Source organism: Chiloscyllium punctatum, chromosome 7 (assembly GCF_047496795.1).
Source record: "Chiloscyllium punctatum isolate Juve2018m chromosome 7, sChiPun1.3, whole genome shotgun sequence".
NCBI lineage: Eukaryota > Metazoa > Chordata > Chondrichthyes > Orectolobiformes > Hemiscylliidae > Chiloscyllium > Chiloscyllium punctatum.
In genome coordinates this window covers 19,526,599-19,552,128 of record NC_092745.1, presented here as the reverse complement: position 1 = coordinate 19,552,128, position 25,530 = coordinate 19,526,599, and positions in this window count along the sequence as shown.

Genomic DNA, 25,530 nt, shown 5'->3' with positions numbered 1-25,530 from the left:
TTGTCAGTGTTTCTTTGAAGAACTCATTGTGCAAATAGCTAGGGATTTAACTATCTCAGATCGACTGTTGGGTGATGAAGCTAAGTGAATGAGTAATATCACACCGAGATCCTCCAAGAAATTATACCGGAATTCAAAGAGATTATGACATTTTAAAGTGACCATAAAGCACACCCGAGCATCACTAACAAAGACCATTATATGATTTTGAGAGAGAACTGACCAAGGTAAACAGGGGAAACAGACTGAAATGTCAGGCTGTAAATGAACAGTGGAAAACATTTAGAGCCAGAGAGACCTAGAGACGTACAGCACATAAACGGACCCTTCGGTCCAACTCGTCCACGCCGACCAGATATCCTTTCCTAATCTCGTCCCATCTGCCAGCACTTGGCCCATATCCCAATAAACCCTTTTTATTCATATACCAATCCAGATGCCTTTTGAATGCGGCAATTGTAACAGACTCCACCACTTCCTCTGGCAGTACATTCCCTACATAACCACACTCTGCGTGAAAAGGTTTCCCCTTAGGGCCCTTTTAAATCTTTCACCTCTCACCTTAAACCTACGCCCTCCATTTCTGGTCTCCACTACCCCAGGGAAAAGACCTTGTCTGTTTATCCTATCCATGCCCCTCATGATTTTATAAACCTCAAGAATGTCACCCCTTAGCCTCTGACGCTCCAGGGAAAACTGTCTCAGTCGTTTCAGCCTCTCCCGATAGATCAAATCCTCCAATCCTGGCAACATCCTTGTAAAACTTTTCAAAACACTTTCAAGTTTCACAACATCCTTCCAATAGGAAAAAGACCAGAACTGCATGCGATATCCCAAAAGTGCCCTAAACAGTGTGCTGTACAGCTGCAACATGACCTCCAAGCTCCTATAATCAATGCTCTGACCAATAAAGGAAAGAATACCAAACACCTTCTTCACTATCCGCTTACCTAGGTAACACTTACAGGGGCATGGGCGTGGACATGGATTGGACCATGGGTGTGGTGAGCTGGGGGCGGTGTTGAATGGGTTTGGGGATGGGCTGAGGGTGATGTAGGATGTGTCTGGGAGTTGGGGGCAGGCGGCGGGTGGAGGGTGGTGTCAGACTGTTTTGGGGCAGGATTCGCTGTTGGGTCGGTTTGGGGGGGTGACGTTGAGAGGTGGGTGGGGGCGGTGTTGGATGGGTTTGGAGGCGAGCGGGGTGTGTTTTTGTGGTCTGAAAGGGTGTGGGGGCTCGCTCATGGCTTGCTGCTGCCTAGTCACCTGAACAGACTGAACTGGACTGAAAACACCGAGCCCCAGAGGAAAGGTATTGAATCGACTAACCGAATAATCAATTATCCGAACCAAATAGTGCCCGTCCATCTCGTTCAGATAATCCAGGTTCCTCTGTAAACGATTTGGACGATACCCGAGTGTTGTGAGTTTTACCTTCACCCAATCAACCCCTGCTCGATCCTGCTGAATGGCCCCAATATTGGCCTAGTTTCGGTTTAAGACCTAAATCTGTCCACCTGTCTGATCTTTTTCCACAACTATGTTAAAACAAAGACAGTTGTGGTGACTGGACGCAATGTGCTCTCCGACTGATACTTCAGTCACTTGCCTGACCTCGTTTTCTGAGGAGAGGCCCAGTGTTGTACCCGCCTGAGTAGCCTAGAGACCTCTAAGTTTTGATTGAGGAAACTTTCTTGGACGCATTTTACAAATTCCACCCAGTACGGGCCTTTTACACTCTGGGTGACCCAGCCAATCCAGGGCAAGTTAAAATCTCCACCCGATACTACTCTATTATTTTTTTCGGTACCTGCAAACTCACTACACATTTGCTCCTATCGTACCCGCTGGCTATTTGAGGGTCTAGAACACGATCCCAGCAGACTGACCATCCCCTCTTTGTTTCTAACTTTTAAATTTATGGCCTCATTTGATGACTGCTTAACAGAATTTTGTCGATGCACAGGTGTCATGTCCTTCCGAATCAAAAGGACAACTCCCCCTCCTCACTTAATTGTCCTTCTGTCACGCCTGTAGTTTCTGTATCATGGAACACTGAGCTGCCAGTCCTGCCCTTCTCTCAGTCATGTTTCTGTTTTGGCTATAATATCCCAATCCCCAGAGCTAATCCATGCTCTGAGCCCATCTGCCTTACCAGTCAGGCCTCGTGTGTTGAAATAAATGCCCGTTAAACCAGATATCTTTCCCTCCCTCGACTGTGCCCCTGGATATCCTGAATAGGTAACTTGCTCTTGATGGCTGATGTATTTCCCCTGACTTTTAGATGGTCCCTTTCTCACTCAGAGTCTCAACTCCCTGCCAAATTAGTTTAAATGCTCCTGGGTAAGACTACCTAATCTCCTCCCTGGGATACTTGTGCCCCTTTGCTACAAGTGCAAACCATCCCCTTTGTACAGGTCCCTTCTACCCCAGAAGAGATCCCAATGACCCAAGAACTGACAACCCTGCCCACTATACCAGCTCCTCAGGCACACATCCATCCGGCCTACCTTTCTAATTCTATCCTCAATGGCACTTGGCACTGGGAGTAATCTGGAGATCACTAAGGTCAATATCCTGCTTTTTTAACTTCTCACCTGACTCCCTGAAATCATTTCACAGGACCCATCCCTTTGTCTACCTCTGTCATGTGGACCGATGTGCACAATGACCTCTGGATGTTCACCCTCCCCCTTCATAATGTTCAATAACGACTCAGAGACATCCTTGACCCTGGTACATGGGAGGATGCACATCATCCTGGGGTCTCCTGTGGATCCACACAGTATCCTGTCTGTCCCCCTCACGACTGTGCCTCCTATCAGTATCACAAACATTAGAGAGGATTTGGCAAACAGAGACAGGGAGGAACTCCCTGCAGTTGGGTCCATGTTAGGAAAGTGGAGTATTTCAAAGTGATGCAGTGAGAACGCAGGGTCAGTGTGCTCCTTGAAGAGTGAATAGCAAAGGCAGCAAGTCCAGCGAATACTGATCAAGTGATATCGTGAGTTTGATAAAGAAAATACAGTGCAATAAAATCAGGTGAAGCCCTTCACAAGTATAGAGAGTGCAAGGGGATTTTGGAAAATGAGGGATCAACAATGGTCATGAAATATATTGGGCTGATACGATTGTGGAAAAGTCACAAGTATTTTATCAGCACCGTGAGAGTAAGAGGCTTCCCAGCGAAAGAGGGAGGCCTGTTAGAAACCAAAGGTACAATCTGTGCATGGAGCCAGAGGAAGTAGGTGAGGTCTTCAATGAATACTTCCCACCTGTATTCACACAGGAGAAAGGCATTGCAGCTGGGGGTTTCAGTTGGGATGGTGAGGTTCCAGAACATGTTAAGATCGATAAAGGGGATGTATTAAATGTTTTCACAGGCGTAAAGGTGAAGAAATCTCCAGTGCCCAATTAAATGGAGAACATAGATACAATATAGAACAATACAGCACAGAACAGGCCCTTCGGCCCACGATGTTGTGCCGAACATTTATCCTAGCTTAAGCACCCATCTGTGTATCTATCCAATTGCCGCTTAAAGGTCACCAATGATTCTGACTCTGCCACTCCCACGGGCAGCGCATTCCATGCCCCCACCACACCCTGGGTAAAGAACCTACCCCTGACATCCCCCCCTATACCTTCCACTCTTCACCTTAAATTTATGTCCCCTCATAACACTCTGTTGTACCCAGGGACAAAGTTTCTGACTGTCTACTCTATCTATTCCTCTGATCATCTTATAAACCTCCATCAAGTCATCCCTCATCCTTCGCCATTCAAATGAGAAAAGTCCTAGCACTCTCAACCTACCCTCGTACGACCTATCCTCCATTTCAGGCAACATCCTGATAAATCTTCTCTGCACCGTCTCCCAACGCTTCCACATCTTTCCTAAAGTGAGGCGACCAGACTGCAGAGAGTCCTGCAAATGTGGCTTAGCCAAGTTCCTGTACAGCTGCAACATCACTTCACGACTCTTATATTCAATCCCTCTGCTAATGAACGCTAATACACCATAGGCCTTCTTACAAGCTCTATCCACCTGAGTGGCAAATTTCAAAGATCTATGAACATAGACCCCAAGATCCCTCTGCTCCTCCACCTTACTAAGAACCCTACCGTTAACCCTGTATTCCGCATTCTTATTTGTACTTCCAAAACGGACAACCTCACACTTGACAGGGTTGAACTCCATCTGCCACTCCTCAGCCCAGCTCTGCATTATATCTAAGTCCCTTTGCAGCCGACAACAGCCCTCCTCACTATCCACAACTCCACCAATCTTCGTATCATCTGCAAATTTACTGACCCGCCCTTCGACTCCCTCTTCTAAGTCATTAATAAAAAATACAAACTGCAGAGGACCCAGAACTGATCCCTGTGGAACCCTCCTTGTAACTGGGCTCCAGGCTGAATATTTACCATCTACCACCACTCTCTGACTTCGACCGGTTAGCCAGTTTTCTATCCAACTGGCCAAATTGCCCTCTATCCCATGCCTCCTGACGTTCCGCATAAGGCTACCATAGGGAACCTTATCAAATGCCTTACTAAAATCCATGTACACTACATCCACTACTCTACCCTCATCCACATGCTTGGTCATCTCCTCAAAGTATTCAATAAGACTTTCAAGGCAAGACCTACCCCTCACAAATCCGTGCTGCCTCTCCCCTAATCAAGCAGTGTATTTCCAGATACTCATAAATCATATCCCTCAGTACCCTTTCCATTACTTTGCCTACTACCAAAGTAAGACTAACTGGCCTGTAACTCCCGGGGTTATCCCTGTTCCCTTTTTTGAACAGGGGCACAACATTCGCCACTCTCCAGTCCCTTGGTACCTCACCCGTTGACAGTGAAGACGAGAAGATCATTGCCAACGGCTCTGCAATTTCCTCTCTTGCTTCCCACATAATCCTAGGATATATCGTGTCAGGCCCATGGGACTTGTCTATCCTCAAGTTTTTCAAAATGCCCAACACATCTTCCTTCCTAACAAGTATCTCTTCTAGCTTACCAGTCCGTTTCACACTCTCCTCTTCAAGAATATGGTACCTCTCATTTGTAAATACTGAAGAAAAGTACTCATTCAAGACCACTCCTATCTCTTCTGACTCAATATACAGTCTCCCACTACTGTCCTTGATCGGACCTACCCTCGTTCTCGTCATTCTCATGTTTCTCACAAACGCATAAAATGCCTTGGGGTTATCCTTGATCCTACTCGCCAAAGATTTTTCATGCCCTCTCTTAGCTCTCCTAATCCCTTTCTTCAGCTCCCTTCTGGCTATCCTGTATCCCTCCGACGCTCTGTCTGAACCTTGTTTCCTCAACCTTATGTAACCTCTTTCTTCCTCTTTACTAGATATTCAACCTCCCTCATCAACTAAGGTTCCCTCACACGACCATCTCTTCCCTACCTGACAGGTACATACATATCAAGATCACGTCGTATATGGTCCTTGAATAAGTTCCACATTTCAACGACAGCCTATGCTCCCAACTTATGCTCCCCAGATCCTGTCTTACAACATCGTATTTACCCTGCCCCCAATTGTAAAACCTACCCTGTTGCATGCGCCTATCTCTCTCCATAACCAATGTGAAAGTCACAGAATTATGGTCACGATCACCAAATTGTTCACACACAAACAAGCCTTGTCCCGGTTTGTTACCAAGTACCAAATCCAAAATGGCCTCCCCTCTGTTTGGACAATCGACATACTGAGTTAGAAAAGCTTCCTGGACACATTGCACAAACACTGCTGCAGTATCCCAGGCTGCTATGTCATTCAGAGAAGGACATCTGCTCATCCTCACGTGGTCTGCACGACATACCCCCTGCAAAGGTTTTGCCTCCCAATTCCACTCTTCAAAGGCCAAGCAAGTTCCTCAGTTCAAGGGCAGCTAGGACTTAGCAAGAAAGGCTGGTCAGCCAGAGACACCCTCATCCCAAACCTGATTTAATAAATAATCCATTAGGATGGTCCCACTGGAACCGTGCTGGGAGCAGTGTCCTGACCAATCATGTCGGTAGGTTTATGGACAGTGCTTTAAACTGACAGAGAGGATGCAGGGACAGGGTTCAGGTGAAAGGAGCTTTCCAAATCAAAAGAGAAAAGGTGAAGCAATGGAACAGCATGGGATGTGGCTGAAGACAAGCAGAAAGGAACAGGAAGGGACAGAGTTTAACTAAAATTGTACATTAGAAAATAGATTTGTGACAGAAAATTGTGGGAAAGAGTAAGTTTTTTTTGTTTTAATGGACAACGTTGCTGCAATAAGGTCGATGGATTTGTGACAGACAAAGAGATAAAAGAGATTTACACACCAGGGAGACATGGATACAGGGTGAACAAAAATATTCAATGGTTCACAGTCTTGCGGAAACTCAGGAAAAATGGGTAATTCTAAAAATAATTGATAACAAAGGCATTACAGAGAAAGCATTTGGCTGCAGATCATGAAGTAGAGTCAGTCTGAATGTAAATTCTGGCTACTATTGCCAAGGACAAAAGCAGCAGAACAGTTTTAGCCACTGAACAGTATTCCATTGCTCATCATTGCATTAAACTGGAACTCATTGGAATTTTTTAACAAAGACATTGTGATAATTTTGGAAAACCTCAATATTCGTATAATCTGGGACAATCACACGGTCAACATTGATATTGGAAGAGGACTTAGGTTATTTTGTTAATATTTCTTTGAAAAACACATTGTGCAACTGGCTAGGGGCATAACTATCGCAGAGCGACCGTGTAATGAAACTTAGTGAATGAGTAGTGTCGCCAGGAGAGATCCTTCAGGAAATTGTGATAAATTGGATTTTAAATAAATATAAAGTTTTAAAGTGAATCACAGAGGACAAGCTGCAACGAGAAACAAAAATAGCCAATTATATGTGTGTGAGAGGAGAAATGACCAAGGTAAACAGGCTAATCAGGCTAAACAGACTGAAACATGTGTCTGTAAATGAACAGCAGAAAACATTCGAAGGAAAAGTGTAAAACACTCAACAGAAGGACATTCTATTGAAACAATATAAACCTCACCAAGAAATCCCCACTGATCCCGCACTCAGGACAAAAGGGATCATACCAGATTATGAGGCTGAGAAGATCACCAAAAGTCCTTAAAATTCTGAAGTGAGAGAGTGTTTTAGGAGTAAATGTTAAATGGATTGGAAAGGGTCTCCTAGCAGGAGGAGGGCTGTGCGAAGGGGAACCATGGTCAGGATTTATTGCCACGATAGGAACAGGGAGAGGTGAAGGTTCTGGAGGTGGTGAGAGTGTTACAGAGAGTGGTCAGGGTCTGAACGGTGTTACAAAGCCAGTACGAATCGTTGCAGCTGGAGGGGTTTGCAGAGGTAGGGAGGGACATATGTATTTTTTATTTATTCATTCATGGGATGTCGGTGTCACTGCATGGACTAACATTCTTTGACTTCACTGGTAATTACCCAGAGGGCAGCTCAGAGTCAGCCATATTGCTGTGTGTCTGGAGTCAAATGTTGGCCAGACCAGGTTAGAATATTTGATGTCCTTCCCTAAAGGAGGTTAGTGAACTAGAGGAGTTCTTCCGACTGATCAGCAATGTTTTTTATGGTGGCCCCACCAATGTCTTTTACAGATACAACATGACATCCCAACTCTTACTCTTAATGCTCTCCCCAATGAAGGTAACCATCCCAAATGCCTGCTTCACCAGCCTGTCTACCTGTGACACCACATTCAAAGAACTGTGTACCTGCATCCCTGGGTCTCTGATTGACAACACTACCCAGGGCCCAAACATTAACTGTACAAGTCCCACCCTGGTTTGTTTCACCAAAATAGAACACTTCAACTTTATCTAATTAAACTCCATCTGCTATTCCTCAGCCCACTATCCCAGCAGTACTGTTCATCCTGTTGTATCAGATGTAACCTTCTTCACTGTCCACTTTACCATCAATTTCAGTGACACCCAAAACAATTACTTACCAGGAAACCAATATTCCCATCCAACCCACTTATCCAAATGACAAACAACAGTGGAACCACTACACCGCTGGTCACATGCCTTCGGTTAGAAAAACAACATGTCACCCATCACCCTCTGTCTCCGACCACAAAGCCCATTTCGTATCCAGTTTCCTAGCTCCTCCTGAATGCCATATCATTTTTACATTGATCTGAGCTTTTTACCCAGTTTACCAGACAGAACATAGAACACAGAACAGTTCAGCCCAAGACCATACGGCCATGATGCTATAACAACTTTTTATCCGACTGTAAGATCAAATTAGCCTACATACCCTTCATTTTACTACTATCCATGTTTCTGTCCAAGAGTCTATTAAATGTCCCGAATGTGTCTAATTTTACTACCACCATTGGCAGTCCATCCGACCACCTACCATCACTATCCTCTTATCCATCTTCCAATCACCTTAAAATTACACCCCCTTGTAATAGCCATTTATGCCATAGGAGGAAAAGTCTCTGACTATTCACACTCTCTGTGCCTCTCATCACCTTGTTGACCTCTACCAAGTCACCCTATCCCCTTCTTCATTCCAATGAGAAAAGCCTTAGCTCCCTCAACCTTTCTCCATAAGAAATGCCATCCATTCCAGGCAGCATCCTGGTAAATCTCCCATGTGCGCTCTCTAAAATTTGCACATCCTTCCTGTAAAGATGGGACGAGAACTGAACACAATATTCCAAGTGTGGTCTCACCAGGTCGCTATAAAGATGCAGTAAAACCTCTTGAAATCAATCCCCTTGCTAAGGAAAGCCAACACAACACATGACTTTTTAGCAACCCTATCAATGTGCGTGGCAACTTTGAGGGATCTATGGACATGGACGCCATGATCTCTCTGTTCCTCCACAATGCCAAGTATTTTGCCTTTTAACACTGTATTCTATATTCAGGTTCCACCTTCCAGAATGAATCACTTCACACTTTTCCAGATTGAACTCCATCTGCCACTTCCAGCCCAGGTCTACATTCTGTAAATGTCCCATTGCAACCTACAATAGCCCTCCACATTACCCACCACCCCATCAACCTTCATGTTATTGGCAAACTTACTAACCCACTCTCCAACATCCACATCCAAGTCATTTACAAGAATCACAAGGAGCAGAGTCCCAGAGCTGATTGTTACAGAACATCACTGGTCACTGAGCTCCAGGCTCAATACTGTCCATCTGCCGCCATACTCTGTCTTCTCTGGGCCATCCGATCCTGCATCCAGACAGACAGATTTCCTGTATCTTAATCATCCTTCTTTTCTGAATGAGCCATCAACGTATTCTGACATATCCTCAAAGAATTCAATAAGGTTTGTGAGGCATGACGTGCCCTTCACAAACCCATGCTGACTGTCTCGAATTGAACTATGGCTTTCCAAGTAGTCATAAATCCTTTCTTTACAGTCCTCGCCAATAATCTACACACCACAGGCATTCGACCAAATCTGTAATTTTCAGAATTCTACCTCTGTAACATGGTCCAGACGCTACAAATCTTCTCTCCTCTGCCATGTTCCCCAGAAGGGCACTGGAGGGTGGTGGGAATTACAGAGTCAGGGAGGGCTATCAGGACAGGAGGATTTTGCAGACATGAGGAGGGTTGCAATGCCAAAAGGAGGCTTCAGTAATTGTGAGGTTTCATGGTGATGAAGGCATTTGAGGAGGAAGAGAGGGAGGATTGTAGGGAAATGAGAGGTTTCACAGTTTATGTGTTTTGTTAGGACTGGAAGAGGTTACTGAGTTGGGGAGGGTGTAAGCACTGGTGGATATTACATAATCATGTGGTTTTGGTTGCAATGCAGGAAGAGGATTCAGGAAGCTGGAGAGTATGGGGTCTGAACGAGGTTACACAAATGGGAAGAGTTGCCAGGAGTGCAGGTGTTTACAGAGAGAGCAATGGTCTGATCTGGAGCAGAGGACCCAGACTGGGAGGGATATGGGGACTGGAGTTGGTTTCACAGGGAGGGAGGACCATAGACCCACAGGAGGTTACAGAAATGTGGAGAGCTGTAGGGCTGACGGGCTCATGGAGTTGGGAATGTTGGGAGGGATAGAGAAGTTGACAGGGTTAAGGATGTTTGTAGGACAGGGCAGGATTACACACACAGGGACTGTTGTAGGGAGCTAAGCAGATTACAGAGATAAAGAGTTTTGCATCATCTGTCAGAACAAACAGATATGCAGGGCCATCGTTACTGAAGATGTTTATAGATATGGGAAGGCTTAGGTTCTGGGGGTTATTTAGACATGGAGGCTGTGGAATCTGGATTCTTTTTTGAGAGATTGGGTAGCAAGTTTGGTGAAGACATTTTCACAGATAAGGGAGCATAGCACAAACAGAAGGAAGTTCCTGCGGTAGGGAGGGTTTGAGTGGAGAGTGATGTTTACACAGATGGGGGTAAGAGCTGGAGAAGGTTATGGAGATGGGTAAATGTTTGGAGCTACAGGAGGAGCTTACATTGACAGGGTGGGTGATCGTGACGGGAGGATGTTACATTGTTAATGAGTGTTGTAGGAACAGGATCGGGAATGGCACAGGCATTGGAGTGGGATTTACAGATCGGGAGTGTTGCAGGGACCTGAGAGGATAACACAGAGAGGGATGGTGGTAGGGTCCCCACAGACTGATGGTGTTTTAGGGACAGGAAGAGGTTATGTAGACAGGGAGGGCTGTAAGAGCTGCAGGAGCTTATGGAGAGTTGAAGAGTTGGAGCAGTTCACAGAGGGAGGGTTCTCCGACAGGAGTAGGTCACAGATAGGGAGTGATGTGTGGCCTCAGAAAATTAAAGAGAGGGGGGTTTTCGGGTCTGGAAGATATCACACTGACAGGAACAGTTGAAGAGACTGTAGCAAAAATGCATTGAGAAGGTTACACAGATAGGGAGGTGAGTAGGGACTGAAGGTGAATAAACAGACATGGGGGGTTGTATGGTTCCACGGAGCTGAAAGGGATAGGGACTGGTGTAGGGATTTACACAGATAGGGAAGGTTGTGTTTTCGGTGAAGGTTACACTGATACAGACAGTGTTAGGGAGTGTTTAATGGACTACAGAGGAGCTCAGACTGAATGTATTATGGGGAGTGGAGGAGATTACAGACACAGAGATGGCTGTCAGTTTGAAAAGAGCTTCTGCAGATCCTCAGTGCTGTAAGGCTGAAGGGAGGTTACAATAATAAGGGATACCTACACTTAATGACTTTTTTGATATAGAGAAAGTCTCAGAACGGCATTGTCAAAAGGAAGTATAGACAGTCCAGATGGCTTTACAGAGATATAAATGTTTTTCGGGGTTTCAGGATGGAACAGTGATTGGGAGTGCTGTTACGAATGGCAATAGTTACGGAGAGGGTTCTAAAAGCAGGAAAAGGTGACACTCATATCGATCGTTGTAAGGACTGGAGAAGCTAACATCGCCAAGGAATGTTTTAGAAACTGTTGGAGATTACACATATAAGGAGAGTATTGGGGATGAGGCAAGGTTCAAGAGACAGGGATGGTTGACAGGACTAGACAATAACTTGAATAGAATCTTTACAGTGTGGCAACCAGCCATTCGGACCAACAAGTCCACACCAACCCCTCTAAAGAGCATCCTAACCAGATCCATCCCTCTTCCTGTCCAATAAACCCTGCATTCCTCATGGTGAACTCACCTAAACCACACTTGCCTGAATACTACAGTCAATTTATGATAGCCAATCACGTATCGTGCAAATGTTGGACTATGGCAGGAAACCAGAGCACCCGGAAGAAACCCACTCAGTCGGGGGGAGAACATGCAAAGTCCACACAGAGAGTCGGCCAAGGCGGGAATTGAAGCCAGATTCCAGTCACAGTGAGGCTGATCATACAGAGCACTGCAGAGATTGGACTAGGTCACAAAGCTCATAAGGGTTTATTGGAACAGGAGGAAAACATAGTCAGGAACAGGAGAAGCTTACATTGATGGTGTCCATGAGAGGGACTGGAGGAGGTTAACGCAATAGGGAGGGTTGTGCATTCTCTCGACAATTAGAGGTAGGGATGGTTGGGGAGACTGGATGAAGTTAGTCATACTCAGAGTTGCACACACTAAGTAATGTCGGATGGAGTTTACTTCTGATCACTGTGAGGTAATGCACTGTGGGAAGTCTCATAAGCGAAGGATATACATCATGAAGGGTAGGTCCTCCTGGAGAACTGAGTAACACTGGGACCTTGGTGGGCAAGCCCCTGGAGGTCTGAAGGTGTCAGCACAGGTTGACAGGGTGGAGAAGGCACGTGAACTGGGAGCAGGAGGGGGACCCACATCCTGATGGGGCGAATTGTTAGAGCTGCTTGAGAGTAAATAATCTAATCTGGCAGGGTGTTGGACCTTAAACAGTCATAAGGCCAGAAAGAAGATTGAGGTTGGTGCACAAGTCAAAGACAGCAATTTCAGCGGACAAGGCAGGCAGGAACATCGCAGGAAATGGGGGAGGGTGAACTGATGATTAAACTGCATTTATTTCATTGCAAGGGGCCTGACAGTTAAGGAAGATGAACTCAGGGCATGGATTGGAACATGGGACTGGGATATTATAGTTACCACAGAAACACAGCTGAGGGAGGGGCAGGACACACAGCTCATTGTTTCAAGGTGGAGATGCTACAGGAAGCATCGAAGGGGAGGCAAGAGAGGACGCGTGGTGGGGGGATTTTCATTGCAGGAATCATTACATCAGTACCTCGAGAGGATATTCCTGTGGGATCACCCAGTGACGCTATGTTCGTGGAACTGAGAAATAAGATTGCGTCATCACTCTGACACGGTTGTCCTGCTGACCCCGAATAATCAGTGGCAGACTGAGGAACAAACTTATCAGGAGATCTCAAATATCAATCATAATAATAGGGCTGTTATGGTAGGGGTTTTTAAACTTTCCAAACCTAGACTGGGACTGCCAGTGTTCAGTGTTTGCAAGGGAGGAATTTGCTAATTGTGTTCCAGAAAACTCCCAATCAATATGTAAATGGCCTGAAAAGAGAAAGGGGAAAAATCTGACCTCCCCTTGGGAAACAAGGTAGGAAAAGGGACTGAGGTGTGAGTGGGAAAGCATTTTGCCAAAGTGACTCAAGTCTTTTCGTTTGAAAATAGTGATGGAAAAGGACAGTGCTGGTCCACAGGTTCAAGTTATAAAATGGGGCCAGACTAATCTTGATAATATTAGCCAGGAACTCTCAAAAGGTGATTGGGGAGCCTATTTGCAGGGAAAGGGAAGTCTGGTAAGTGAGAAGATTTTAAAAGTGAGATAAATTGAGCGATCACCACCAGCATGTTCCTGTTCGTGTGCAGCTCAATGCAGACAGCATTCGGAAACATTGGCTGTCAACTAACGGTCTGGTCAAGGAAAAGGGGGCACATGTCAGGTATAGCCAGCTGAATCAAGGGAATCCCTGAGGATCACAGGGACTTTACGAATACACTTTGTGTAGAAATCAGGATTGCAGAAAGTGTACATGCATTAGCCTTGGCAGAGAATGACCAGGAGAATCCAAAAGTGATTGTATAAATATTTTGAGTAAAAGAGTAACTCGAGACAAAATGCTGTCCCTTAAAGATCAATGCTACCATTGATGTGTGGAACAGCAGGATATGTCTCAGAACTTAAAACACATTTCTTTTACTCCAGAACGTATTGAGGACAAAGACTGGGGAACTCAGGGAACAAGAGTAATATTTGGAGTTCTCTGCAATTTGGAGTTCTCTGCAATTCCAGTATCCCCGCGATAGGAAGGATGTTGTGAAAGTTGAAAGTGTTCAGAAAAGATTGACAAGATGTTGCCAGGGTTGTTGCTGAATAAGCTGGGGTTATATTCTCTGGAGCATCAGAGAATGAGGGGTGGCCTGACAGAGGTTTATATAAAAATGAGGGGGATTGATTTGGGTAAACATTCAAGGTGTTTTCCCAGGGGTTGGAGAGTCTAAATCTAGAGGGCATAGGTTTAAGGTTAAAGGGGAAAGGTTTAAACGGCACTGCAGGGACAGCTTTTTTATGCACACGGTGGTGTGTGTATTGAATGAGCTGAGAGAGAAAGTAGCAGATACTAATACTATGACTACATTTAAGAGATATTTGGATGGGTATATGAATAATAAGGGTTTAGAAGTACATGAGCCAAATGCTGGTAAATGGGATGTGTTTATTTACATCTTCTGTTCAGCATTGACGAGTTGGACCGAGGGTCTGTTTCCATGCTGTACATCTCTATGACTTGAAAAGAGTGCATGTTATAGAAGGTTTTAAAACACAAAGCTCTGGAAATCCCAAGGACCTGATTAAGTGTATCACAGAACATTGTGGAGCCCCGAGCAAAGATATTTGTACCATTGAGAGCCATGTGTGATGTGCTGGAAAGGCTGGAGGGTGTCATAGTGGACAGTGAAGACGTTGTAATCGAGGATAAAGCGGATGGCCCTCAGGACAACTCCATACAACCGTGTTATGGTGGACCCTGCAAGACGTGTTAGATTGTGGATATAGATACCACTATTACATGTGGGGACACCTCCCACCTTGTACATGGCAGGCACTCATGTAACTCAGCCAACGTTGTCTAGCTAATACATTGCAGGCAAGGATGCCCAGAGGCATGGTACTTTGGGGAAACCGAGCAAAGGCTACGACAACGGATGAATAGGGACCGCACAACAATCAACAGACAGGAGGGTTCCCTCCCAGTTGGGGAACATTTCAGTGGTCCAGTACATTCAGCCTCGGACCTTCGAGTGACCATCCTCCAAGGTGGACTTCGGGACAGGCAGCAGAGGAAAGTGGCCGAGCAGAGGCTGATAGCGAAGTTTGGTACCCATAGGGAGGACCTCAACCGGGACCTTGGCTTCATGTCACATTACAGGTGATCACCATTGCACGACACACACAAAGATATTCCTACACACACACACTCTCACATACACACGGACACAGGTACACACAGACGCGCATACGGACACCCACACACAACCTTATAGACACACACACTCCCACACTCACACATGCACCCCCTCACAGACTTAAGAGACTCTGCACTCACTACACACACACTTTCTTACATTCACAACCCCCACCCCAGACAGACACACACAGACAGACAAAGACCCACAGACACACATATATTTTGTGGGGTGAATTTGTACTTGCAGGATTACATTGTACTTTGCTCAAAAACTGCATGCATTCATGTAGAACGCTGAGCTCAAAAACTGCATGAATTTATGGCAAACCCTTATCTCACTTTTTAGATTAGAATCAATCTAAATATCAGGGCATAGACAGAGAACACAGGGGGCTAACACCTTCAACATATTGTCTAGCTATCACCATTGTTAACTGCTAACCCTAGAATGCAACTTTAAAAAAACGTTTTGTGATTTACACATGAAAGAATTAAAACGATCACTGTATTCTAAATGATGAAAGGCTTAACCGACAATCAATTCTTCAATGTATAATGTCAGTTACATCACACTAAATTTTTGCTATAAGTTCTGTGTTATGATCGAGCTCTCCACTATCACCTGATGAAGGAGTGTCGTTCCGAAAGCTAGTGTGCTTCCAATTTAACCTGTTGGACTATAACCTGGTGTTGTGTGATTTTTAACTCTCTTCAGTAAGGTAGATTGATTTGTGACACAGAGATAAAAGAAACTTAGACACCAGAGAGACGTGGTTACAGGGCGAACAAAAGGTGGGCATAAATATTCAATGGATCACAACCTTGTGGTAACTCAGGCAAAATGGGTAACGCTAACAATAATGGATAACAAAGGCAGTACAGAGAAATCATTTGACCTCAGATCATGAAGTAGAGTCAGTCTGAATGTAAATTCTGGCCACTACTTGCTCAGGACACAAGGAGCAGAACAGTTTTAGCCACCGAACAGCATTCCATTGCTCATCAATGCGTTACACAGGAACTCATTGGAATTTTTTAACAAACACTTTGTGATAATTTTGGGAAACTTCAACATTCCCATAATCTGGGAGAGTCGCACTAACAACAGTGATATTGGAAGAGTAGTTCAGAGAATTGTTTTTCAGTGTTTCTTTGAATAACAAATTGTGCAACTGGCTAGGGACATAACTATCTCAGAGCGATAGTAGTGTGATCAAACTTAGTGAATGAGTAATGTCATCCGGAGAGATCCTTCGGGAAATTGTGATAAAGTGCAGTTTAAAGAAATATAAAGTTTTAAAGTGAATCACAGAAAGGACATGCTATAACTAGAAACAAAAACATTCAATGACATGGGTTTGAGATCAGAACTGACCAAGGTAAAGAGGCGAAACAGACTGAAATATGTGCCTGTAAATGAACAGTGGAAAACATATGAAAGGACAGTGTAAATCACTCAACAAAAGAACATTCCCCTGAAACAGACAAAACCTCAGCAAGAAATTCCCACCGGCCCCTCACTCAGGACAAAATGTATCATATTAGATTATGAGGCTTAGAAGATCACCAAAAAGTACTTAAAATCCTGAAGTGAGAGAGTGTTTTAGGAGTAAGTGTTAAAGTGATTGCAAAGGGTCTGCTAGCAGGAGTTGGGCAATGGGAAGGGGAATCAGTGTCAGGGTTCAATGTCACAAAAGAAACAGGGAGAGGTAAAGATGCCGGAAGTGGTAAGACTGTTACAGAGAGTGGTCAGGGCCTGAACAATGTAACAAAACCAGTACGGATTGCAGCAGCTGGAGGGGTTTGCAGAGGTAGAGAGGGACATATGTATTTTTATTTATTCATTCATGGGATGTGGGTGTCACTGTTAATTACCCAGAGGACAGCTCAGAGTTAGCCATATTGCAATGGGTCTGGAGTCACATGTTAGCCAGGCCAGGTTAAAATATCAGATGGTCTACACAAAAGGAGATCAGTGAACCGGATGAGTTCTTCACACTGATCAACAACGCTTTTATGGTGACCTGACCGATGTCTTGTACAGATCCAACATGACATCCCAAATGCTACTCTTAATTCTCTCCCGAATGGAGGTAACCATCCCAAACATCTGCTTCACCAGCCTGTCTACCTGTGACACCACTTTCAAAGAACTGTGTACCTGCATCCCTGGGTCACAGACTGACAACACTTCCCAGGGCCCGAACATTAACTGGACAAGTCCCGCCCTGGTTTGTTTCACCAAAATGGAACACTTCACATTTATCTAATTAAATTTCAGTGTCACCCAAAAATCTTATTTAACTTACTTAACAATATTCCCATCCAAACCATTTATCCAAATGACAAACAGGGGACCCACTCCACCGCTGGTCACATGTCTCCAGTCAGAAAAACAACATATCTCCTACCACCCTCTGCCTCCAACCATCAAGCCCAATTTTCTGTCCAGTTGACAAACTCCTCCTGAACGCCATAACCTTTTACACTGATCTGAGCTCATTACCCAGTCTACCATACGACACGTAGAACACAGAACAGTACAGAACAAGACCCTTCGGCCATGATGATATGCCAATCTTTTCTCCGACCATAACATCAAAAATAAAAGTGGCAGATACCGTTTAATTCAGATAAATGCGAGGTGCTGCATTTTGGGAAAGCAAATCTTAGCAGGACTGACACACTTAATGGTAAGGTCCTAGGGTGTGTTGCTGAACCAAGAGACCGTCAGGTGCAGGTTCATAGCACCTTGAAAGTGGAGTCGTAGATAGATAATATAGGGAAGAAGGCGTTTGTTATGCTTTCCTTTCTTGGTCAGAGTATTGAGTTCAGGAGTTGGGAGGTCATTTGCGGCTGTACAGGACATTGGTTAGGCCACTGTTGGAATGTTACGAGCAATTTCGGTTTCCTTACTATCGGAAAGATGATGGGAAACTTGAAAGGCTTCAGAAAAGATTTACAAGGCTGTTGCCAGGGCTGGAGGATTTGAGCGTTAGAGAGAGGCTGAACAGGCTGGCACTGTTTTCTTTGGAGCGTCGGAGGCTGAGGGGTGACATTACAGAGGTTTACAAAATTATGAAGGGCATGGATAGGGTAAATAGACAAAGTCCTTTCCCTGGGGTTGGGGTGTCCGGAATTAGAGGGCATAGGTTATAGATGAAAGGGGATAGATAGAATAGAGACCTAAGGGACAACTTTTTCATAATGAGGGTAGTATGTGTATGGAATGAGCTGCCAGAGGAAGTGGTGGATACTGGTACAATTACAACATTTAAGAGGTATTTGTTTGAGTATTTGAATAGTAGGGATTTGGATGGATATGGACCGGGTGCTGGCAGGTGGGACTAGATTGAGTTGGGATGTCTGGTCGGCATGGACAGGTTGGACTGAAGTGTCTGTTTCCATGTTGTACATCTCTCGGACTCTAACTTCCATAGCCTTCATTTTATTATCATCCATGTGCCTATCCAGAAGTATATTAAATGTCCCTAATACATCTAATTTTACCACCACCGCTGGCAGTGGATCCCACTCAGCCACCACTCTATGTAACGAACCTACCTCCGAAATCTCACCTTCACCATCCACTAATCACCCGAAAATTATACCCCCTTGTAATAACTATTTATATGAGGGTAAAAACTTTCTTTCTCTATTCAATCTATCTATGACTCTCATCACCTTGTTCACCTCTGCCAAGTCATCCCTCACCCTTCTTCACTCCAATGAGAAAAGCCTTAGCTCCCTCAACCTTTCTTCATAAGACATGCCCTGCAGTTCAGGCAGCATCCTGGTAAATCTCCTCTTTACACTCCCTAAAGCTTCCGCATCATTCGTGCAATGAAGGGACCAAAACTGAACACAACATTCCAAGTGGGGTCGAACTAGGTCTCTACAGAGCTGCAGCATAACCTCACGGCTTTAAAACTCAATCCCCAGACAAATGCAATCCCACACAATATATTGTTTCTTAACAAGCCAATCAGCTTGTGTGGCTACTTTGAGGGATCTATGGACTTGGAACCCAAGATCACTCTGTTCCTCCACACTGCCAAAGATCCTACCTTTAAATCTGCATTCTGCATTCAAATTCAATCTTCAAAATGAATGACTTCACACTTTTCCAAGATTGAACTCCATCTGCCACTTCTCAGCCAAACTCTGCATCCTGTCAATGTTCCGTTGCAACCTACAATAGCCCTCCACACTATCAACCACTCCACCAACCTTCGTGTCATTGGGAAACTTACTAACCCCTCTTTCAATCACACATCCAAGTCATTCATAAACTCACAAAGAGCAGAGGCCCTGTAACCTCTCCCTGCAGAAAACCACTGGTCCCTGAGCTCCAGGATGAATGCTTTCCATCTATCATCACCCTCAGTCTTCTGTTTACCAGTAATCCTGTATCCCGACAGACAGGTTTCACTGTACCCCATGCCTCCGTACTTTCTGAATGAGCCATAAAGATGTTTTGTCACATTCTCAAAAGATTCGATAAGACTTGTAAGGCATAACCTGCCCCTTACAAAACCATGCTGACTATCTCTAATCAAACTATAGTTTTCCAAGGAATAATAAATCCTGTCTCACAGAGTCCTCTCCAATAATCTGCACACAACAGACATAAGACTTGTCAGTGTGTAATTCCCAGGATTATCCCGATTCCCTTTCCTGAACAAGGGAATAATATTTTCCTGACTCCAATCATTTGGTCCGACTCCAGTGGACAGTGAGGGTGCAATTGTCATCACCAGGTGCTCGGTAATCCACTCCATCGGTTCCTGTCGTAACTTTGGACGTATCCAGTCTGGTTCAGTGACTAATGTATCCTTATCTTTTACAAAATTCTCAGCACATCCTGCTTCTTAACATCCACCTGTTCACGTACATCAGCCTGTTTCAGGCTGTCCTCACAAACGACAAGACCCTTCTCAGCAGTGAATACTGAGGCATAGTATTCATTAAGGACTTCTCCTACCTCCTGTGACTCCAGGCACAAGTTCCTTCCACTATCCCAGATTGGCCTTATCCTCACTCTGGCCTTGCTCCTTTTCCTCGCATAAATGGAGAATGCCTCTCGGTTTTCCTTAATCCTTCCCAACAATGCTTTTTCATGCACCCTTCTAGTTGCCCTAAGTCCATCTCTCGGTTCCTTCCTGGTACCTTCAGAGAATCCCTACAGTGTGGAAATGGGCCATTTGGCCCAACACCTCCATACCAACCCTCTAAACAGTATCCAACCCAACCCCATTCCCCCACCCTATTACTCTCCATTTGCCCTGACGAATGCACCAAACCTAACCATCCCTGAACACTATGGGTAATTTAGCATTGCTCAGCCACCAAACTGGCACATCTTTGGGCTGTGGGGGGGAAACCGGAGCACTTGGATGAAACCCACAGGGAGAATGTGCAAACACCCCACAGACAGTCGCCTGAGGCTGTTATCGAAATGGAGTCCGTGGTGCTATGATGTAGCAGTGCTAACCACTGAAACACCGTGCCATCCAATGTATCTCTCTGGAGCCCTGTCTGATCCTTGCTTCCTCAACCTTAAGTAAACTTCCTTCTTCCTCTTGATTAGATGCTAATGTCCATGTGGACAACGTTGACTGCTCTGCTTTCATCGATCCTTGGCCATCTCCTCGAAGAGTCAATCCGGTTTGTGAAACGTGGTTTCCCACTCACAAAGCCATGTTGACCATCTCAAATCAGCCCTTGCCTTTGTAAATGTAAGGATCTCTTTTCTCTCAGAATCTCCTCCAACAACGTCCCCATCACTGTTCTCACGGGGCTGTAATTTCCTGGCTTTTCCCTGCAGTCCTTCAGTGATGGAATAGCATTAGCCAACCTCCAGTCTTCCAACATCTCACTGTGTCTGTTGATAATATACATATCTCGATAAGGGATACTGCAATCTCTTCCCTAGCTTCCCACAATATTCTTGGATTGACCTAATGAGCTGCTGAGGATTGATCTAGCTTTATTTGTTTTAAGTTTCCAGCACTTTCTCTTCTCTGTTGAGAATTCTTTCCAAGACATCACTATTTATTTGCCCAAGTTCCTGAGCTTCCATGTCTTTTTCCACAGTAAATACTGACAAGATTATTTTGTCTAATATCTCACCCATCTCCTCTGGTTCCACACGTAGGCGACCTTATGATCTTTAAGGAGCCCTATTCTCTCCCAAGTTACTCTTTAGCCCTTATTGAAACTTGCATAATAGGCTTCTGATAATTCAAATACACCATATCCCCTATACCACTACACCCCTCCTACACCGTTACAATTCTGCCATTTATATTCACACCAACAAATTTAATCCAACAGGCTCGTGGCTGGATCAGTCGGCATGGAGACCACTGTCACACACAGTTACTGTACTGCCCTTGCCATAAGTACATTCAGTGTCCTGACTGTAACCATATTGACATTCCCATCACTGTCTGGTGCCTGCAAATGAATTCCTGCTAACGGTTGCTGCTGCTTGCTTATTCTCAGCTCTACTTTTCATATTCCGATCTACATGACTGTCTCACTAATGTATTAACCTCAAGCTTCCTACATAACTTGTTGGCTTTTTGCCTTGTCTGCATATTGGGACTAGATTGGGTTGGGATATCTGCACAGTGGTTGGACCAAAGGGTCGTTCTCCATGCTGTACATCTCTCTGCTCTATGGCTCTATCCAAACAACCCTTCAGTATTCACTTCCCAGCAATGGTCATTCTGCAGCTACATCTCCGGAATGACAGTTCCATCATATCTGTTCACTGTCATTCCATCTCCCTTATGGCGAATGCAGGGAGACATTCCTCAGTAGTGGGGGGTTGAACAGATGCGTAGAGGTTACAGAGATAGGGAGGCTTACAGGGGCTCAAGGATGTTAAGAGCTAAACAGAGTTAGATCTGGTCAAGAATGCCAGTGTAACAAAGGGGTTTGGGGATTGAAGGAATTTACAGAGATAGAGGGAGCTGTATCAGATTCTGGAGATAGGGATAGGGATGGAGAAAGGAAGAGGCAGGCAACTGAGAGGCACAGACGGGGGCTGTTTCATCTCGGAGATTATTGTGTATACTAACAGAGAAATGGAAGGTTGTCGTGACTGAAGACATTTACAGATATAAGAAGGCTTCTAGGCTCTTGAGGCTACATAGATAGGAAGGCAATGGAGAATGCCAGGTTACTGGGTTGGAGACAGTTACATAAATGGGGAGGGTTGCACAAACTGAAAGAGGTTCCTGTTGTCGGGAGGGGTATGGTGTCGGAAATGAGGGTGATATTTAACAAGCTAATGATCAAAGGATTGGAGAAAGATAAGGAGATTACAAATTTTTCACAGCTAAGGAAGGGTTGTAGGAGCTGGAGAAGATTACATAGATAGGGACGGATGGAGAGGTTAAAGACAAATACATTGACATGGAGGGTGGTATTGGTGGGAGAAGCTTACAGGGATAGACAGGGCTGTCAGGGTTGACAGGGATGAAGGAATTTAGTATCTACTGCAGAAGGTTAGGGATTAGGGTGTTAGGGACTCGAGAACCTGACAGAGACAGAGACAGAGACACAGAGAATGATGTGGATTAGAGGAGATTCCAAACAGAGGAAGGATTAACGGGACTGGAGAATATTACAGAGATCATTAAAACAGCATGGGCCAGGATTGATGCCTGTGATCCGCTGTGCTGTCGCATTGAGGACCAGTACAGAAGAGGTGACACCAGGACCCTCACAAGATGGTGGGAATGAAACCTAGAATGTTGCTGTTCCTTGCCCAGCTCTGTATCTATGTCCGGTCTTCCAGGTCTGAATATAGAAGTCTACTAGCTCCACCCTGTGCTGTTCACTGTGAGCGATCTTAACGGCTGCAGGATTTTCTGAAGGCTCCAGATTTCCCTCTCCATCTCTCTCTGGCTGACAAACTGTCTTCAATGAGGTGATGGATGAGACAGGAGTCAGAAACATCCTGATGACTTGCATGCGACTGAAATAGACAGAATGGGAAATTACACTGATGCAATGAGGATAATTCATTCAGAGTGGCACAGAGTCCAGCAGAGATCTCCCTAATCCCAGTTTCCATCCCTTGCCTGTGCTGCTGCATCTCTCTGGAATGGACAATTCTGTTGACTCAGGATCTCAGACCATCTGTAAGAGGGAGAAATGCTGACAGAGGCAGGAAATAGACCCACACAGCGAGGGATACCACATGGAGAGATACTGAGTGATAGTACATTATTAGACACTGTATTAACAGGGAATTGTTTGAATCTGTAACAAAGGCACTGGGATAATTGTGAGGGGTTTCAACCTTCCGATCTCATCATCTCTTTGGCAGTGGCTCACAGATGAAGCTGACTCTCTCCCACTCTCAGTGGGGGTGGGGGAGTCTGGAGTTGTCTGTACAGACCGATGTCGCCCTCCACAGACTCTGTTGCACTTGAGGCAGAAGGTGGACATGGAAAGGGGGTGGGTGGGGCGTTGATATGACAGCGCGCTCTTTGTGCTGTTTTCTCCTGGATTCCTGTTTTCCCCACAGAAAGTCTCGAGGTGCTCGACACCTTCCCAATGCTCCTTTCCCACTTCAGACGGGTCTTGGCCGATTTGATTAAGAGATGAAAAAAAACCGATCAATTCTGAAGTAACCAACATTTAGAAATGTGGAGGAGTGCAGTAGGAAGAGGAAATATTGTCAGTGTTTAATCAGAGCAGCGGAACAGGGAGAATTGAAGGTGCTGGAGGTGGTGAGAGTGTTACAGAGAGGGGCAAAGGCCTGAACAACATTACAAAGTCAGTACGGATTGCTTCAGCTAGAGCTGTTTGCAAAGGTAGGGATAGACATATGTATTTTTCATTGATTCATTCACGGCCTGAGGATGTCACCGGATGGACCAACATACATTGCCCTCCTGCTAATTGCCCGGAGGCAGCTCAGAGGCTGCCATATTGCTGTGGGACTGGAGTCACATGTGAGCCAGACAAGGTAAGTGTGTCAGATATCCTTCCCTAAAGGACATACGTGAACTAGTTGATTTTTACCAGATAATCAACAATGCTTATACAATGGCCTCACTAATGTCCTCTACAGATACACCATGACATCCCAACTCCTACTCTCAAAGCTCTGCCCAATGAAGGGTAACCCTCCCAAACACCTGCTTCACCAGCCTGTCGACCCGTGACGCTCTTTCAAAAAACTGTGTACCTGTGTCCCTGGGTCACTGATTGACAACAGTACCCAGGGCCCGAACATTAATTGTACAAGTCCAGCCTGGTCTGCTTTACCATAACACGACACAGTGCATTTCTCCACCTGTTATTCCTAACCTCACTGGTCCAGCAGTCGTGTTGATCCCATTGTACTCTTTGATAACCCTCTTCACTGTCCACTTTATCACCAATTTCAGTCTCATTCACGAACTTGCTATCCATGGCTCCTATATTAACATCCAAACTGTTTATATAAACGATGCACAACAGTGACCCAGCACCGAACCCAATAGCACACCGTTAGTCACAGGCCTGCATTTTGAGCAGTCACCCTCTATGAACATGCTCTGTCTCCTACCATCAAAACTATTTTGTATCCAGTTGGTGAGCGCTCCCTGGTTATGTCTGATCTAGACTTACTAACCAGTCTGCCATGCAGAACGTTGTCAAAGGCCTTGCTAAAGTTCATGTGGACATCATGTACTGCTCTGCTTTGACCTCTCACTTGTCTACCTCCACACTCACGTTTGAGGCTTGATTTCCCGTGCGCAATGCCATGCAGACGATCATTAATCTGTCTTTACCTTTCCAAAGGCACGATGATCGTTTCTCTCAGAATCTCCTCCAACAATTTACCACCCTGCCATCAGTCTCACTGGTCCGTAGTAGCTGTCGATGATACAAATATCTCTGGAAGGGGTCCTGTAATTTCCTCCCTCGTTTCACACAAGGCGCCGGGATACATCTGACCATGTCCAAAGGTTTTATCTAACTTTTTGCATGTGAAGACATCCAGCACCTCCTGTTCTCCAATGTGCACTCTTTTCAAGACATCCCTATGTATTTCCCAAGTTCTTGAGCTTCCATGTCTTTCTCCACAGTAAATCCAAACGCAAAATATGTGTTCAGTATCTCACCCATCAGCAGTAATTCCACACAGACAGCCTCATTGATCTTTCAGGGGCCCTATTCTCTCACGAGCTAAGCTTTAGCCCTTATTGAAACTTGTCAAAATGCTTCTGAAATTTCAAATATCCCTCTACCGCAACTCGCCTCCCCCACCATTATCTATTCTGCATTTATGGTCACACCAAAATATAGATTCCAACAGATTTAAAAATAATCCCCTTTTATAAATTCATACATCTCCCATTGTTTCTAAACATCCAGTTATCATTTATTGTCATATCCTTTATAACACATTCTAGCACATTCCTGACTTACTGTCAGGCTAACACCGTTTGGTTCAGACTGACTGCACAAAGGATTTTGGGAATCCTTGTGAATCAATCTGAAACAGGTAGCTTACAGGATCAGCAGGAAATCGAGAAGGCAAAGGGAATAGAGTCTAAATATAGGGAGGTCTTG